This window comes from Triticum urartu, chromosome 2 (genome assembly GCF_003073215.2).
Source record: "Triticum urartu cultivar G1812 chromosome 2, Tu2.1, whole genome shotgun sequence".
In the NCBI taxonomy this organism is placed as follows: Eukaryota; Viridiplantae; Streptophyta; class Magnoliopsida; order Poales; family Poaceae; genus Triticum; species Triticum urartu.
This window is the reverse complement of record NC_053023.1, coordinates 376,496,349-376,509,956: the sequence shown is the minus strand read 5'-3', so window position 1 is coordinate 376,509,956 and position 13,608 is coordinate 376,496,349. Positions and strand designations below refer to the sequence as shown.

The 13,608-nt window shown below is 48.1% G+C and overlaps 1 long non-coding RNA gene across 6 annotated transcripts; it reads left to right on the top strand.

The window, feature by feature from the left end:
• Positions 1-8,381: 8,381 nt before the first annotated feature.
• LOC125537370 lies at positions 8,382-12,900 on the top strand. 6 transcript variants are annotated; one of them, XR_007295842.1, is made up of 5 exons: positions 8,382-8,956; positions 9,168-10,323; positions 10,395-10,470; positions 10,987-11,312; positions 11,384-12,900. It is a non-coding gene; the product is annotated as an uncharacterized LOC125537370 (long non-coding RNA). The 6 variants fall into 6 exon arrangements; XR_007295841.1 differs by having other exon boundaries at positions 8,385-10,323; positions 11,384-11,847; positions 12,028-12,900; XR_007295840.1 differs by having other exon boundaries at positions 8,386-8,956; positions 10,207-10,323.
• Positions 12,901-13,608: the final 708 nt, after the last annotated feature.

Sequence of the window (13,608 nt, the reverse complement as noted above, 5' to 3'; positions counted from 1 at the left end):
CCATCCGTGGGTGTAGGTTCTGAGGCGGTGACGCTAGACACACCGCTCCCCTGAGGTTCTTGGCGGAACAACTGCTTCTTCTTCTTGGGGATAGCCTCAGGAGGGTAGATGATGCCTTCATCATCTGGATTCTCGACTCTCGCAGCCTGGTAGGCGCGCTCAAGAGAGCACACTGCGTCCTTCTTCTCGTAGGCGACCGTGATGATGTCGCGGCTTCCTGGCATCTTTAGCACATTGTAACCATGATGAGTCACTGCCATGAACTTGGCCAGGGCCAGATACCCAAGGATGGCGTTGTAAGGAAGATGGATGTGGGCGACGTCGAAGTTGATGAGCTCTGTGCGGTAGTTGTCGCGGGTGCCGAAGGTGACAGGGAGGCAGATCTGCCCTATCAGGGTGGTGGAGTCATCAGTCACTCCTGAAAAGGGCGTGGTGGGTTGCAGCTGGTCGTAGGGCACCTGGAGCCGGTCGAACGTCTCGATGTAAAGAACGTTGAGCCCCGCACTGCCATCGATGAGAGTCTTGGTGACGAGGACGTTGCTGATGGTTGGCGAGCAGAGCATCGGGAGAGCGCCGACAGTTGCTGCGCACTTGAGCTGGTCGGACGAGCTGAAGGTGATGGTGCACTTGGACCACCTGAGCGGACGCGTAGCCTCGAGCTTGGGGAGGGTCGCGTTCACCTCACGAGCAAACTGCTTGAAGATGCGATGGGAGGCAGGGACCTGAGTGCCGCCTAGGATGCAAGCGACATCACAAGGCTCCTGGAATCCCCCAGCTCCCTCGTCCTGATGATGGTCGTCGTTCCTTCTTGGTGGCGGTGGCAGCGGAGGAAGCCCAACGTTGCCCTAAGGACGGTCCTCATGAGTCTGGTCTCTCCAGGGGCCCTCGCGAGGCTGTCCCTGCCAACGGTCCTCATAGAGGCTGATCGCACCACTCCTGGCGGGGGCCGCGGTCGTCCCAGCATCCTCCACTTCAGCATCCTCCGGGGTCGTAGCCTCGATCGTTGCGCTCAGGGCGGCGACCGAGGCGCCCGTCACGGATGGCCCTGAGCTCCTGACAGTCGTTCGTGTTGTGGCTGTGCATGTTGTGGAAGACGCAGAACGGGCGGCTGCCCTTGGACGACTCCGGGTGGTCGCAGTCGCGCTTCATCTCCAGTTTAGCTGCGAGCACGGCCGCTCCCTTGTGCTTCACGTCCTTGGCCTTGGCTTTCTTATCTTCTGGGTCAGCTTCAGGGAGCTCGAGAAGGGAGAGGCACCCCTCCTCATCTCTCACACACTTGGTCGCCATGCTGAACATCTCCGGAGCCGTGCACATGTCCTCGTGTATGGTGAGCTCCTCCTTCATCTTGACATCCCGGACTCCATCAGTGAATGCGGAGATGATGGCCTCGTCCGACACCTTGGGGATCTTGAGACGAACGTTGTTGAAGCGCTGGATGTACTTCTGCAGGGTCTCCCCTAGCTGTTGCTTGATGCGCCGCAGGTCACCCGTAGCTGGTGGGCGGTCGCGCGTGCCCTGGAAGTTGGTGACGAAACGCTCGCACATCTTGTCCCAGGAGGAGATCGATCCTGCGGGCACTTTCAGGAGCCACGAGCGCGCGCCATCCTTGAGGGCCATGGGAAACCAGTTCGCCATAACCTTCTTGTCACCGTTAGCCGCCTCGACGCTCAGCTCGTAGAGCTGTAGGAACTCAACGGGGTCGGGGGTGCCGTCGTGGTGTGGAGGCAGGTCGGGCTTGAACTTCCCCGGCCAAACGACGCTGCGCAGCTCCGGAGTGAAGGCGTGGCAACCCGCTGTGGTCACGGGGGCCCGTCGTGGAGGTGGATCCTGATCTTGGCACTCGCGCGCCACCGCCACAGGCGACGTGCGGTCTTGACGTGGCAGTGCTGAGAGTGCACGAGCATCTTCTTGCGGCCGCTGGACCACCTGGCAGCTTTCTTCTTCACGCGTCGGCGCCCTACGCGGTGGGCCGCGTCACAGGACTTCGCGCCTTGGCTCCACGATGGCGTCTTGATGGGGAGGTGGAGGAGGTGCTCCGTGGGCTATGCCACCCGCAGCAGGCGGCTGGTGAGGCAGCGAGGGAGACGGTGCAGGAGAGCCCCCACCAACGCTGACAAGCTCGGCGATGCGGTCCAGCCAGTCTTCGTAGAGGTCATCGACGGGGCGGTAGCGCAGGAGCTCGCATGCCCTGAGCAACGCAGCCTATGCGTCTGCCTCCCCACGACGAGCATGGGACGACGAACCAGCCGGAGCCAGCGATGGGGTAGCGGTGCGCCCATCATGCCGCACAGAGGGGTGCAGTGACGAAGCTTGCTGTTCGTGCCCCGCTGGGCCGGTAGATGCGTTGGCGGCAGGCGATGGAGAACGAAGGGGAGGCCCACCAGCAGGCGCCGTCTGGGTGATGCGGGCGGTGAGGGAGGCCCGACGCTCAGCATGGGCTCGACGGGCGTCAGCCATGGAAGCGGTGGAACGGTGGCGAGTCGCCCGGTGGAAGAGAGGCTCCGATGCACCCCTACCTGGCATGCCAACTGTCGGATTTCGGGTTCCGCAGACCCTTGAGAGGTTCGAACTCTGGGGTGCGTGCGAAGAACTCGTCCTCCCCAGTCTGCCCGCTCGCTAATCTCACGGCCTAGCTCGATGAACCAGATCGGAAAGAGACACAGTAGTTTACCCAGGTTCGGGCCACCTTCCAGTGTAAAACCCTACTCCTGCTTTGTGGTGGATTGGCCTCGAGGGGCTGAGGATGAACTAGTACAGTGGAGAACAACCTCAAGAGCAGAGGCGTTCTTGTGCTCGATGAGCTGGTGGGCATGAGGATGGTCTGAATGATCTGTCCCACTCTATGGTGGTGGCTAGGTCCTATTTATAGTGGTCTTGGTCCTTCCCAAATGAAGGCGGGAAGGGATCCCACAACGGCCAAATTTGAAGGGAGACAAGTAGTACATGCTACCTTGACAAAAGTAGTGTTCGTCCGCAAAAGCCTCTGGTGGTGACGCCATGGTGGGCTCAGCGATGATCTCTGTCCTGCCGTCTTGGCGGTCTTGGTCTTGTTGCACTGGAATGGAAGCCTTTGCTTGATTCCTCGCGACTCCGCGTTTGCGCTTGCCTCCTTAGCACCAAATAGGAAACTAGTACACTACGCCCGCTGGCGCCCGCCTGGCCTTGATCGTCATGGCTCACGTCATCTGAACCTCGCGAGGTGAACCTTGCATAGAAATCTCCGCTCCTCGGGAGCGAGCCTGAGAAGCCCCCCCCCCTCCGCGGGATTCTCGGTGTCGTCCGCCTCGCAAGGCTTGGCCCCTCACGGGGGTCTTGAGTTGTTGATGTTGAAGATGGGTCATACCAGGCCATCGATGGAGCCACGCCGTGGGCCGCATGCAGGCAAGTCTGGGTACCCCCGTTCCCAAATCACCGATATATGTGGACCTGGGAAGGCTTATAATATGGTAGCAAAAAGGGTCAGCAATAATCAATTCAGAGATGCTAAGTTGAATAAACGCTCAACGACGGTACTGTGCTGGTCCTAGGCTAGACCGTACTAGAGACGCGAGCCTAGAACACTACAAAATCACGGCGCGACACGTAAACAAGGGAAAAGCACACTCTTAGTTTTTTGCGCTCTTTTTTTGCGCTCCTTTTTTGTGAAAATACACTGTAATGGCGAGTGTCTCAAAACTCTTCCCAATTCAAAATAATAGGATAGGCACGAAATTTTTTGTACTATTTTTTTTCAAATCAGGGCAGCGATGATGAAAAATGCAACAAAAAATGACTATGATGGCGAGTGTCTCAAAACGCTCCTTGGGATCTAAAAATAGGATAGGGAAAAAATATTTTCGATCGCTGAAATTTTGGCCTAAAAACTGCCCGGGGTCTCCAGACACTTTTTTCCGAAACCTACCCAGGCAAGGAAACACGAATCGGAAAATAGATGGGTCTCGAAAACAAACCTAATATGAAAAGAAATCAGATTGGTGGTGGATATATGGTGGTAGGATATGGCAGCGGTGATGGTATATGGCAGCGTTGGTGGGATATGGTAGCGGTGGTGGTATATGGCAGCAGTGGTAGGATATGGCAGCGGTGGTGGTATATGGCAGCAACGATGAAGATGGTGCGGCGGCGGCGTGACAAACTGTGACAGAACTTGAAACTCCAAAGGACTAGACGCTAAGACCAGCAACTAGACACGACGATGCAACCACAAATTTGAACAAAGAAAAAACCCTAAAAAGATCATGCAAAGGCTCAGATTGGTTCGGATATGATGAACTAACCTTATTTTTTTGGCTTTTTCACGGACTCTAGGTATGAAGAACAAACTCGATCTAAATACGAAAATTTGTAAAATCTCACCGAGCACCCTGGAAATCTGATACCACTTGATAGAGGCAAAGGTGTACCATCTTTCGATGAGATGGTGGCTATCGTTTATGGTGGAGTAGACTTTGATGATCCGACTAAAACGAGCGAGGACGTCGTGCCTTAGCAATCTCTAAACCAACTCCGAGAGGTTATTGACCACGCCGGAGCATGATCAACCTGACCATGAGGGTCTATTTCCTGCAAGAAAACGAAGAACAAGAAAGAAACTGAAATTGTAATCTAGATATTGCGAATATAAGAGGAAAGCTTTATTGATCAAGTGGGGTTCTGTGACGTATTGGTCTGGTCGTTGAACACAAACGAAGTACGCGAAGTTGTAGCTGTGGCGAACTTTCAATCTAAATAAAATCCATAGTCTAAACGATGCCCTAAGGGTTGTATATATGGAGGAAGAGGGGGGAATTTCGTGGCCTTTGGAGGAGGGGTCCGAAACCAACCCTAACTCTTGTTTCCCCACACACACGGACTCTAAAAATAGCATATACTCAAGTATTTCGAAATTACATGGGCATAGCACAATAATAAGGTGATGCAGCACCTAGAATAGCCTCTGGACAAAATTTATGAAGTGGCATCTTGTATATTTCGTCCAAGGCTTCATGCACTCATTATGGTGGCTTCAAAGTCCTGAAATCATCACTTGTAACTCTGTTCTTGTTCCCCTTGCGCATGCCATCATCTCCATGCTTGAACTTGCTCCAAGGTTCATCTTTCTTGTCCAAGCTAGGCCCTTCATTTGTAAGCAAAACAAATGTATCCAATTTAGGCAGCATCATATTCTCACGAACATTAGAATCGTTACCAAGAAACGAAAGTACCTGGTAATTTAATTGGCGTGCGCGAGCTCTAGTAATTGGTCCAGTATGTATAGCAGCAAGGGCTGTGGGTGTAACAATGGTATTGATGTCCTCATCAAGATGTGTTACCGAAGTTCCTTCCCTTTGAGAGGAAGTACGTCTCTATTGGAGCGGTGTGGAGGCACAATGCTCCCCAAGAAGCCACTAGGGCCACTGTATTCTCCTTGCGCCCTCACACAATGCGAGATGCCATGATTCCACTAGTGGCGCACTTGAAGGCGGCAACCGGACCTTTACAAACAAGGTTGGGGCGCTCTCGACAACCGAATTGGAGGCTCCCAACAACACCACGAAGCTTCGCCACAATGGAATTTGGCTCCCATGTGACCTCAATCGTCTAGGGTGCTCAAACACTAAGAGGAATCAAATTTCTCTTGGTGGAAGTGTAGATCTAGGCCTTCTCAAGCAATTCCTAGAGAATCAACAAGTTTGATTGGCTAGGGAGAGAGGTCGGGCAAGAATGATCTTTGGAGCAACAATTGAGCTTGGAGAAGGAAGAGGTAGTCAACTTAGAGAAAGAAGACTCTTTTTTATAGTGGAAGAAGGAATCCAACCATTATGCTCCCACAGCCCGTGCATAAGCGGTAGTACCGCTCGGGTGAGCGGTACATCCATTGGCACGGAAGTATTGGCCGCATAATTCAACCTAAGCAAGTCAGGGGAGCGATGGTGCTGCAGGAGCAGTACTACCACGCCCTCCAGTGGTACTACCGCATGGAGTTAAGCTATAGCCGATACCAGCGGTAGTAGGTTTGGGCAGGGCAGTAGTACTGCAAGGAGTGGTACTGCCGCCCTACTAACGCTCGTGGAACAGAACCATTCCAGAATAGAAAAATAAGCGGTACACGCCGCGGTACTAGCCAGCGGTAGTTCCACTGGAGCGGTACTACAATGGCTAGCGGCAGTACTTCCGCTTAACTTATAGGTGTCTCGTAAACTCGCGGTAGTTGAGAGCTAGTTAGCCCCGTAGTAAAACATGAGAGGTACTACCGTGGCGAATTGCCACTCCACTACCGCCCGTTTATAGAACCAATAAATTAGGCAGAAGTAGGAGCCATACTGCACAGCGGCAGTATCGCTGCAGCGGTACTACCGTTGCACAGAGCGGTACTACCGCTTAGTCTTTTTTATCAAGGTTTAAACACAAGGAAGGACAAGATCAATTGTCGGGAAATAACGAGGGTGCAGAGATAGTGTACGTGTTGATTCCACCCAAACCTTTCTGAAGCGGACCCCCTCTTAATAGTACGGCGTTCCTACGACTCAAGTCCACCAAAAAAGAAACGCAAGAAAACACCATCTTTATCAATATCCAGAGGGGTTCCAATCGTCTTGTGCCATAAGATAGATTATCTGAAATTCTCAATGCACACTATTAGTTCGCAAATGCATTGTCATCAATCACCAAAACCACTAAGGGAGAAATATGCCCTAACACCTTGGCTAAACACAAACTCGAGACATAGGGCCAGCCTTGTATCAACAATAGGGTCCGCACTTCACTTGACCAATTGGGTGGTCAATTGAGTTATGCTTCTTCTCGAACATGTTGCTATTGTGTTCCTTTCAAACTGAACAAGATAACGATGCAGTTCATCTTCTTCTTCTTGATGGATGGCAGGACGATGCACAATTCCTCATCGATGACCACCATTCATAGAAGGAGGAACCAATGGCAGGAGAAATTGTTGAAAGACCAACCCAATTAAGGTCTAAGTCTCAAATGATGTTGGAAATAGAACAGATCATAAACTCGTTTTGTTCTTCTAACAGAGTGCACGCCATTCGATCTTCGAGCAAAGCTTTTATCAGCCCTGCAGTGGCAGCACACGGAGGGAACTGGTGCTCTCACACACCCTCACCATCGGACCCAATTCGGTTGTATGATGCCTAACTGAACACTTAGGTGGCATGCGAGTGGGTCATACTAGGACAGGCCTCTTTGGTTCAACAATTCTCAAAGGAAAGAATATTCTTTGATAAGTAGAGTTTTTAGTGATTCAATAAATGTATCAACCCTTTTAAAAGATAAATCACAACAAGATAATACAATCAACAAAATATTTACACCTACCTCTACATAATAAGATATACACATCATACATATCACACTTATTACATCCAAATGAAGGCATAAAGCAATCTCAAAGGAAGGACAAAACAGCATAAGGTGAGAGAGGGCCGATACGAAGACTACATCATCATCCATCGCGGGTAAACACCATTTTGACTATCCGCTCCACATGGATTCATGTCGCTATAGCCGATCCGCATTGCTCCCCTCACTGAAGAATTATCACAACGTGAGTACATGGATAAAACACAAGATAAAAGAGACTAGAAATTTGAGCGACTTTTCTTTTAATGTAGATTTGACATGAAAACCACACAGAAGGATACATCAAGCCGACCTTGTTTTTGGTTGTTCACGAGAATTGAGTAGCGGGTTCTCATGAAGCCCATCCAATCGAAATCTGAATAGATACCCCCCCCCCTTGTGTTATGATCCTCCACCTCATACATATGCTCACTTACAATTCAATCCTTTTTGTACTTCACTTTCATCGAAACATGCCTTTACACATTGTTTCCATGATTCTAATCTTTTTTTTTGCATACCAGGGTCGAAGCCTTGAACTGGCACAGTGACCCTACTAGTAGTCGACTAGTGGTTGACAACTAACAGCATTTTCATTAGTCAACTGTTTTTGGATCCAGACATCCACACACATTGGTAATTTGTTGTTATATATCAAATGATGCCCGCCTAGGGTTTGGTAGTGTATATACTGTGTGTCACCTTATGTTCTAAGAAAAAATGTTATTTCTTCAGCTTTCCAATTTGGATGATATTGTTGAATAGGATAAGATTAACAAATAATTGGTAGACATGTTTAATCAAGATTCTTTCTTCTCACAATGAGCGCAACCCCCCCCCCCCCCCCCTCCACAAAAAAAAGAGAGGTTGAAAACACCAGCCTCTACATCATTATTATGCACATTTCCATTTTTATTAAAGTTAATGCAAAGCAGTGATGCTAAATACTACATCGAGAAGCATTAACGTGCGCACAATGTGCGCCCTCTCACAATGTACACGTCGGACTAGGTACGGGACAAAAAAGTTCGATTCGTTGAGAAGCAAGAGAGAGAGAGATTGGCCAGCTCCCAGCCCCCGTCCCCATAGGCAAGCCTCCTCTCTCTCTCTCCTCTCTCGTGAGCCCTCTCTCCCCCGCGACTCCTCGCCGCCGCCGCCGCCACGGCCACTCGCGCCGGCCGATTCCGTCGAGTCCGACAGCGGGTGGCAGACTGAAGACCTTCCCTCGCTCTGCTCCTTCCTCCCATCCCTCCAGATCCGGCCTCCCGCGCTCGCTGCCGACCCTCAGCCATGGCTAGGGTTACGGGCGCGGCGTCCCCTTCGTCGCCGGCGAGGCTTTGGCGGCCTGCGGTGGCTCGTCCCGCCCACGTGTGGCTCCGCCTCATGGACGTTCCTCTTCAGCGGCGTCGCCGGACTAGCTCCACGCGCGGGTTCCCCAAGGTGAGTGCGATGCTGATGAGAGACGGCATCCGAGGACATCATCACGCTCAACTCGAGCTGCTCCCCCACCGTCCCGCAGCCCGCTGCTGCTCCCACCCCCTGCCCCCTCTCCTCTCCCGTCGCCGGGAAATGGCTACACCACCAGCTCCGCCGCCTCGACGTCCTCGACCACCAGGTGCCTTCCCAGACCCGCGGTCTATCTATCCTCCGTTCTGCTCGATTGTGCGGATTTTTTTTTTCAATGTCGATTTGGAGATGAGCTAGCAGTTTTCGATACGATCAAATTTGCTGGACTAGCCTTGTGGAGTTTTTTTTTCCGTAGTCGGTGGATTCGTCGAGAAAATTAAGCCTTTTCGTGTATCAGCTTCGATGTTTCTGTATAACAGGTTAACCAAAACTTTGCAAGTTGATGCTCTGAGGTTAGGACTCCGAAGTCTGACAAGCACTTCCGCTTCAACCAGAGTCACCTACAGCAATAGGTGCTCCAATGCATATTCGACTTGTTGTGCTACAGAGCCAGTGCTCCAATGCATATTCGACTTGTTGTGCTACAAAGCCAGAAGCGCTACCAGTGGAAACACCCTCATCGGATATGCTTGTTGATTCCTTCGGGAGGTTCCACAACTACTTGAGGATCTCCTTGACTGAGCGCTGTAACTTGAGATGTCAATACTGCATGCTTGCCTTAGTCTAGAGACATTAAATATTAGTTTGAACACATTGGTTCCTGCAAATTCGGAGGCAAAGAAAGTCCACTGAAGAAGCTCTCTGTAACTGCTATTTAGTCTTCAAACACACATGCCTATTATATCATGGAGGACTATTTTAGTGAGCATTGTTAAATAGTAGTATATGGAAGATGTGGCTTCAACTGTCCGAAATTTCCACTTTGAGCTCACAAGTAGTTATTTCTGTAAGCCATTGTTCTTGTTCTCTTTCTTTTGTTTAGCCCTTTTCTGAACTGGCATAGGTTTCGTTGGCAACCTTCCCCTACACCACAACCTATGTTCCATAAGCAAGTTTATTTATACTGCCCAAAATTTACTAATATGGGTTGGATCATGCATTTGCAACTTATAGTGTTTGTTCTTTTTATTGTGCTATTAACACAGCACCTTACAAAAGTTGTGTCTTTGAAATAATGGTCAAACTGCTCTCTGCAGTCCTATCATTAATTATGATTTTGAAGCAAAACTATCAGTATCTAATTCTAACAGTATGATAGCACCCTGGTTATATTTGTAGGTTTTTAGGCTGGGCACATATATGTCATATTTTTCATCAATAAAATAGCTTATAATATGTAACTACAAAAGACGAGTAAAACCTGTTCACTGGAACCATAGAAAAGCTATTCCTTTTACGTTTGGTGAGCACAAAACATACATAAAGATTTTGAATCTGCATTTATTGAACTCTCTACAGGCCTACTGCATTCGGATTTATTGTTCCGTACTGGAAGTGCCTGAAGAGCTTGAATCGTCCATTTTGTATTAGAATGAGATTTAAGATTCAGTACAGGAGTCAAGATGTTAATGAGAGGTCTGTCTCATTCTACTCAACTGAAATTTTGTTTTGTACAATATCTACTGAGTTTACTTCCTGTTTTGTAGGCGATCTAGAATGATTACAGGTATTAATGAAGTAGACCCCATTAGGTGGATTGGTTCAAAATGGAAAAGCCTGCTGGTAGGTATTCCGATCGTTTGTATTAAGCATTTATGTTCTTAGCAATTCAGAACACTATTATCTTTGGATTTCCTTGCAGTATTCTAGAAACATGTATTTTCTTTCGGACCTTTTATGTTGTCTGACCATGAATTTGGCTTAAAATGCTCCTGGTGAGGCTTTAAAGTGACACAGTGTGCCAAGGCCCACCGTCACATTCAGGTTCATTCACCCTGAAATTTATTTAGAGCAACTTGCCTATCCATCTTACATCCTTACAAAAAAGTGTGTTCCCATGGAGCCTGAAATGCACTTTTGTAGATTTTAACTTTTGGGTAGGGGTACTTTTTTAAACATAGCATGGTTATGAAAATGTCTAATTAGAAAAATGAATTGATATGAGGAGTTATGTCCTAATTTGCTCTAGATGTAGATCACTGAAGATGCATTAAGAGTTGTACCTTCTTATCAAGCATGAATTTATAGTCGGACGGTTCACTGGTTATCTGTGAACTGAAATGATGCCCTCTTGTTCAGGTAAGATGGGATGATGGCTCAGACTGTAACAGCCAAAATAGACCATCTCCATGGGAGATCGAGATAGTTGGTGGCTCAGTCTCCATTGCCCAGTCTGTCAAAATCCAGTTCTAAACTAGCTAAACTGTGCCCTCGGGGCAATTTAGACGTCTCAAACTAAAGCAACTCGAGTTGCGGTGGTGGTCCGCAACTCCATCACCGTCTTCCTCGGCAGGAGCATCCGCCGCTGCTGCTCGCCGTCTGTCCACGGCACCGGTGTTGGTCTCCTTCTCACCTTCCGTGCTCTCTTCCCATCCCGCCTCCCACTGCCGCCACCACTGCTCGAGGTACTCACATCAGCATTTAGAAAAGTTAGAGCTATAACTCATTTTGTGATCATGAGGGATATGCATATCAGGATGCCCTGTGGATTTGGATTTTTCACAATCGGTACACAGTAAAGTACTTTTGGATTGGCCGGGCGGTGAGCTGCAGTGCCGCTAGCTCGTCGACGACGGCTACGATGCCATCTGTTGCGTCCCTTGGTTCTTTCTCCTCGACATCGACCTTCTTGACGGTATGGTCTTCCTCCTCTTCCCCTCCCTTAATTTCTATGGTTTTTAAGTTGGTTCAGTAGTTGATTCACGGTCCATGAGTTTGGATAAAACGACAGGCGGCGGCAGAAAGAGCCGTTCCACGACGAATCTCTGGTACAATGGCTCCTTCCTTGGTTTCCCCGGTTCTGGATTCAAGTTCCTAATAAATGGATACTGTTTTTTCTTGATTGTGACTTTTGGAATTTTTTATTTGATAGATGAGAGGGCAAGCAAAAGGTGATCAATCAATGGAGACGAAGTATTTGTCAAATTGCTTGCAAGGGTGGTGAGAATTTATTGGTCGTCATTTGTCTAGTGTCATAATCTTAGAGCCTTTTCTGATTCTCTAGAATGTTGGAACAGTCTTGTTGTTTCAGTTTACATTTGGATGGTCATGGTCTGTGCAGATGAAGTTCTTTTGGATTAATTTTTCCACCCTAACAGTTCCTTCCCTGTTATATCTCAGGCTGTACGATCTCTGCAGATTGCCGCTTCTTTGTTCTGCCGGTGGAGGTTCAGTGTATCATTGCAAGTTCCTTACACCGGCAAATTCAGTATTTTTGTATTTTTTTGGACGCACGCCTGTTCTTCGACTATAAAACAGCAGAGATTTCTTTTTTTCTCGAGTCTAATCATTTTTTGATGCATTGCAGCTTTGCTATCAAACTCTCAAAAAGGAAAAAGCAACTTTATTCTAATTTTTGGAGATCCTTCATGTAGAGTCACTACCTCGACAGAGACAAATATGCAATCGAGAATATATTCGATGGGTTTTCACTTCTCAGGCAAAGCTTGGAGGATATTTTTACTGGTTCAACGTTTGCTTTATTGCTTTCTTACCTTTCGTTCTTCAAGACAATATTTTCCTAGCAGTGCTCGATAACTTTAAATCCATCTTTTTGTTCTTTGCATTATCACAAAACAGTGTTGTTCTACCTTTTTGTTTTTGAATTTTGATTGATCATGAGCAACGACAATGCAACCTACAAGTAACTATTATGTTTTCTCCAGTCCTCTGTCCATATTCTATTAATTGGTGACTTATCTATACGTAGTTAATACACTCGGTTGTAGTTTTATATCATGTTTCCTTTAGGTTTGTACGTAGGATGTTCCTTTTATTTTTTAGACTCTAATGTTCCTGATGACATACATACATCTTGCTGTTTTGGAAACTGCTTCTTCTTGGGAATAATGTTGGATCTTTCCTGAGATGGTTTACTATATTAATCCCTTGAAATCATTAGGCCAGTAATAAAGGTTGCATTTCATCACATTGAGGTAACATTCTAATTTGTGCTATCTCAGGTTCAGAAGGTTGGTGAAACCCGAAGGTCACGGGATCCTCTAGAGTCGACCTGCAGGCATGCAAGCTTGAGTATTCTATAGTCTCACCTAAATAGCTTGGCGTAATCATGGTCATAGCTGTTTCCTGTGTGAAATTGTTATCCGCTCACAATTCCACACAACATACGATCGTGAATCATATTTATGCTGCTACGTTTTTCCCAAGATTTGTATTATTTCGTCCAAAGCGTGATAATGTGCACTACATTTGTATTGCTCTATCGTATTTTTACATTTGCATCTGTCATTGCTTTCATAATCTGTATTTTGACATATACGACACATCTCACAAAACTAATCAGAAGATGTGCATTCCCACCTGGCACCGCCCATCTACCTCTCAAGAGGCCCGCAATAGCGGGCCCCAACCACTAGTTAATGAGCAGAGTACAAGGCATGGACAACTATAGCGGGATCACTCAAGATATGAAATAAACACCAACGACTAAGCCGACTCCTTTCGCAACAACGTCTTCAAGAAAGAATAAACACCCTCGCACTCCTGTCGCCACGTCCGATCGGAGATGGCCAAGACAAAGACTTTTTTTTGAGGGGAAAGAGTACATAATCTACTCTTCAGCCAACACAAGGTCAGCAACTAGCGCAACGTTTAGATCATCCGGAACACCCGCTACCATGTACATTCCATCCATTCTCCTAGCCCGGGCAGCCAGTAGATGAGCCATTTTGTTTTGATTCC